This window comes from Vigna umbellata, chromosome 11, assembly GCF_029865625.1.
Source record: "Vigna umbellata cultivar VRB3 chromosome 11, Vumbellata_1.0, whole genome shotgun sequence".
Classification (NCBI taxonomy): domain Eukaryota; kingdom Viridiplantae; phylum Streptophyta; class Magnoliopsida; order Fabales; family Fabaceae; genus Vigna; species Vigna umbellata.
Window position 1 is genome coordinate 18,481,514 of NC_142175.1, and position 6,000 is coordinate 18,487,513.

General features: G+C 37.0%; 1 pseudogene; it reads left to right on the plus strand.

Moving 5' to 3' along the window:
* Positions 1-2,680, plus strand: part of LOC148191076 (uncharacterized) — a 40,476-nt pseudogene extending 37,796 nt beyond the window's left edge.
* The last annotated feature ends 3,320 nt before the right edge of the window (positions 2,681-6,000 follow it).

Genomic DNA, 6,000 nt, shown 5'->3' on the forward strand with positions numbered 1-6,000 from the left:
TATTTATGCGACTCCGAATGTTTCTGAAAATCTATTGAGACTAGCTCATGGACCTAACACTGATGTGATCATTTTCGGCGGCTATTACATAAAAAAATTACTTGTTCTATTCAAAGGAGGAAGACGATAAAAGTAGAGTTCAAAATAGTGGAGTTACCCTACAAGCTGAGGCTGTACACTTTTCAAGTTCCAAGGATAAGAATCCAATTACAACATCAATAATTTATTTTGGAATAATACAAGAAATTTGGGAAATTGATTGTCACTTTTAGAGTTCCAGTTTTCAAGTGTAAATGGGTTGATAGTAATTGTGGTGTGGTGACAGAAGACTTCGGATACACTTTGGTGGATCTTAACAAAATGAGTTACACGGATGAACCATTTATTATGACTAGTCAAGCAAGACAAATATTCTATGTCATTGACCTAATGAATCAGAAATAGTCAGTAGTATTGGAAGACAGAGCCATGCACACAACTGATGATGAAGACTCTCTAGATATACTTGAGACAAGCTCCTTCTCATCAAGAACTATTGAAAATAAGGTTGATGATGTACCCGATGGAATACATGCAACTCGATGTGATCACAACGAAGGCATATGGGATAAAAAGGTGTCTTAGCATTGTTTTAATTACTTGTACAATTTATTTATTTTGTCTGTTCTAAATATAATGAACTAAAACTTTGTAAATAGGTATGACGAGCTCTGGATCAGGTCCGACGGGAGGAGGGGGTAGATCTGTGACTCGGATGCCTGATGCCACATCCTGTCGGGTTAATAAGAAACCAGTGACGGTGGACTTTGATCCCCAAACATTTGTGCCTATTGGGGCACATGCAACATCGTTCCAAAGTTACTTGGGCGTGATGGCGAAAGCACATGTCCCTATTCTCGCTACCTATTGGGATGATGTCCCACAACTTGACAAAAATCTACTATGACAGGATATTTTGGTATGTTTAAGATGTTTTACTTCCATCATTGACTTATTTTTGTTGATCATGCTTTAACATTAATTTTGTTTTTAACAGGAAATTGGAATATCCCTAATGATGAGAGGATAAGGAAGAAGAATTTATCCCACATTGCAGTCCGATGGAGGGACTTCAAGACGAGAATGACACGTGAATATGTCTTTGGCGCTAAACAGAATGACACTCCTTGTACAAAATATAAAATAACTAAGGAGGAGTGGGTGTAGTTTAAAGAATCTAGACTTACTCCTAAGTGACAGGTATGTTTTTTAATATTTTGCTCTAGTCATACAAGATGTTAATTTGTGATTTATGCTTAATGATTTTCATTTTTTCATAGGTGAAAAGGATAGCCGCCCAACAGAGGCAGAAGCTTAATGATACACCACACGTACTATCACGTGGTTGTTATGCGTTATTAGAGAAAAAGATGAGAAAACGTCACGCTGAGGAGTTAGGTCTTTAGTCACTTGATCTAGCACCTCCACCAGCCATACATGAATTGTGGAAGGTTGCACGGACAAAGTCCAATGGCCATTTTATATCCCAGTCTGCTTAAGAGATATCCCAGAGAATTGTAAGTGGAAACTTTTAACTGATTATCATAGTTCATAAAAAATTATCTAACAAACTTTTTAATGTGTCTAGCTTCATTATGATATGCAGGATGACTTGGTTGATAAACAGAGTCAAGGCACATTTGTGGCACAAGGTATGGAGGACCTCCTAGTAGCAGCCACAGGTCGACTAGACCGTCCAGGTCGTGTGCGTGGTGTTGGAGGAGTTGCTGGATTGAGGGACTACTTTGGCCTTAAACCAAGAAGCACAAAAGCCGTGACTCAGGAAATGGTTAGTAGCATCAGGCAACAGGTGCAAGTCGAATTAGAGTAAAGCATGGGTGAACGCTTCAGAATGCTCGAAGAAAAACTTGCGATGATCACCCAACAACAACAATAATAACAACAACAACAATAGCAACAACAACAACAAGATCAACAACAAGAGCAACAACAACAGTCACAGCAGGAGGACACCCCTACAGATGATCCTACTACACCTCGTGTGAGCACCAAAGGCTCATGCTCTATTGCAGATCATACTGAATACAATATTCAGTATGAGTTTTTGGTTGATGAAGATCCTTCGCGCATAGTGGTCGTGGAACGACAGATTGCAGGAGGCCAGACGATCCATGCTGCTCCTTTATTGCCCACTCACGCGCAGGTAATGATTGATGATCCAAGAGACCCCGAAGCTCGAGTGCCATTGCCTACATCTGAAATCCAATTCGTGGGGTAGGCCTTAGGCACATTCATAGCTTGGCCTAAGGCTATGATCATGCCATATTTTGGCCCACCAACGGTATTATATTCTTCTTTTTATTATCTTAAATCTTCAAGTTATAATTAAACGATTCCTAACTTTTGTAAAGGTGAGTTGCAGGTCTACCGTCTTGAGAAACAACCAATTGCTCAACCTGTGAATGAGGCTCGTGAGGAAGCAGAAGACCATGATGCTATATCCATATTGACCTCCAGATTAAATAAGTTGAGAAAAGGACTGGTAGAGATGTTGTGGGAGTTAAGAACATTTGGCCTCGAGTGCCATGTTCCATTGTATATTAATTTTGATGATGCTTATGAGATCATTGGTGGAGAAAAAATGCTCAACATTTCATGCATACAACTATGGTGCATGTAAGTTTTTTATTTGTTATTTTCCAATTTGTATATTAGTATTATTACTTTTTAATAAATATACTTAACTTTATTCTTGTAGGTACATGGACACCATCGTAGTTGAATCAGGTCAGGCGTCAACTTATGGCTTTCTTGAACCTCAGACCATTCAACCATCTGGAAACACATTAGATTCTAGAAAATCATATATTCAAACATGGATGACTAAGTCTAATAGAGATATATATCGCGCCATACATTGATGCGTACGTGTTTCCCAATATTGTCAACTTTTATCAAATTTTAATCATTAAACTAACTCATTAGTTGTTGGTACATGACAGGGGCCATTGGCAACTCATGGTGATCATTCCAAAAAAAGCACAAGTTGTATGGTTTTTCTCTCTTCATAGGAAGATTAAAGCGGAGTTGAAGTCCTTGATACAAACGTATGTATTACATTCATTCGTATCAATTGATTATGATATTAATATATTAACTTATGTTTCTAATGTTTCAAATTTGTTTAGAGTTGTGACTAGGACCAGAGGACAACAACTTGAAATTATATATCCTAAGGTTGGAATTTGTTTATCTTTAACCTTTAATTTTCGTAGTCAAATTTAAACCATTACATTTGACTAAGTTCTTTCACATGTTTAGTGTAATAAGCAGAATGATTCGTGGGCATGTGGCTACTACATCATGTCATGGATGAAGGCAATCATCCGAGTAGAAATCAGAGGGGAATGGACTGAGGTAAAAATTTACATTTGAAAATCTTAGAAATATCAATAAACTTTTGACATTAAAATGAATATAATATAGTAAAGTTTCCTTGATTATGCAGTGGTTCAACAGTACCACTCCACTGTCCACTTCAATAATAACGACGATAAGAGAGGATTGGGCACGATATTTGAATAAACATTTTAAATAGCTATATAGCTTAAGGTTTTTCCTTTCATGATAGTAGCATTTGCTTACTTGTGCAACTTTTAAAATGTTAATAAATTATTGTGAATAGATGAATACTGTGAATAGATGAATGGAAAACTGGGTTCTTTAAAGTTTTGATGATAGCATCAACGTCTTTTAGTTTTACTATTTAATTGGAATTGATGAATTGATGATAGCATGGTTTAAATTAATTAATTTTGTGAATATATATGAATTGGAAAACTGGTTGTTGTATTTCAGGTTTGGTTGAATGAGCTAAACCGAATCAAATCCAAAAAAAAAACACTGAATGTAACGTCGAAGTGTACACCATTTGACGTTCAAACATCGACAATAACGTCCCATAAATACAACTTCGATGTTAATCTTATGTCCATCCCCTTATGCTCGACGCCAAATATTCTTTTATATATGAATATTTATTCAAATATTACTCAAAAATTGACATCTTCTTTGAACTTCGATGTAAACATTATGTCCTTTATCAGCCGCATGGACGTTAAGTTTACGTCCATTCCCTACTACATAAGACGACAAATCTTACTATAAATATAAATATTTATTCAAATATTGAACGTCAATCTCTTCACTAACTGATATAACTTGACCTTGTTGCACAAACTAGACGTTACGTTTACGTCAAATATCGATATAATCGACGTGAAATTGTCCTATTAACGTCACCTCTTAATCTTCGACGTAAACGTTACGTCACGCGCTATGACGTTGGTGTCTAATTTGTCGTTAAAAGCAAAAAATAAACGACGTAATATGTTGTTTTTGCAATAGTGTAAACAATGCATGCTTAGAGCAAAGAGGAAAAACCCTAACAATTAATGAAAGAAAGCATATATCTTAAAGATCTTAAAGAACAAATTCAATACATGAGAGTTTCAAAGGATTACATTGATTCCCCAACAACAATAAAGGTTTAGTTCATCATATTCATGGTGAAACTAGATGAAATACAATGAAGGAATGAAAGATAGAACCCTAGAAAATTGAGAAAGGAGCTTTAGCATCCAAAGTCCTCCTCCAATGGGTGAAAGAGTGTGTTTCTGCTTCGTTCCAGCCAAAGATACTAACCCTAGGAAGACTAAAGCCTTATATAGACTTCTAAATATTACAGAAAAATAAGCCCAAGCCCATAAGAATGCCGCTCAGCGGTAAGTACGTGACCTCTATTCTGTCCCTCAGTTGTAGTTTTGCCCTTTAGAGGTGACTGCGGGTATTCAAAGTGTCGCTCAGCGCCATTTACCGCTGAGCGGTACTTGCGGCTTCTTCCTTTTATGCACTTTTTCTTCTTTTTTTGAATCAAACTCCTAGCTCCTTTACTTCTTTCACTCAATTCATCTGAAAACCTGCAAAAACAAAGAAATCAAGCATAACACCTGTCCAACTCTCTTATTTCAAAAACTTCAACAAAAACATGATTCCAAGCTAGTTTCTAAGTCATAAAGGTTGTCTTTAAGGGCAAATTTAAGTATAAAAATAACAATTTTTCAACTGTTATCAGGTGGACACCTAAGGTTAGGTGGACCTGCGAACTCGCCTCGGAACCGGACAAAACAACGAGGAAAGAAGAGTTTAATATTTTTTGGGAGAGGCTAACACCTCGTACAATGTGCTTCTCGATCGACCGTGCCTCAACGCTTTTGGAGCCATCATATCAACTCCACACCTGAAGATGAAGTATCCAATAGACGAATGGACTATTTGCACCGTCCGTGCTGATCAAAAGACGACACGTGAGTGTTATGCCACATTACTTAAGTTGTATCCCCGTACAGTCAAAAGAAGGGTAACGCCTTCAGAGGTGGAAATGGTAGATCTGGATTTGCGGACAAATAAAGAGGACCAAATGAAACTTTTGGGGGATGTACAACCGATTAGAGTGGGTAAGAAAGACTCCTAACTTACCACCATAGCTAGAGGGTTGGAATCTAACACCGAGCAGGGCTGAAGTCCGTCCTCTAGCGCAATCAAAACCTTTTTTCTTGGACAACAACTGATATGCTCAAAATCACCCCTTGGTCATGTCACCTAAGCTGGCGCTTTTTAAGGAGGCAAGGTCAATCGCTCAAAAGAAGAGAAAAATGGAGGAAGAGAAGAGAACAGCGATCGAAGAGGAGGTTGGTGATAACAGTTGAAAATACCATTATCTATAATTCAATTTTGATATTATACCAACTCTTTCTAACTTAGAAGCTTTCTTGAACTCATGTTTTTAGTATAGTTTTATGAATAAGTGAGTAGAGGGTATACTTGATGATTTTATCACTAAATTCCTTTGATTTTGTAGGTTATTGGAATGATTTAAAAGAGGAGTTAAAGTACCAAGGAATGGGAATGTAGAAACAGAGAAAAAGACACATTGCATAG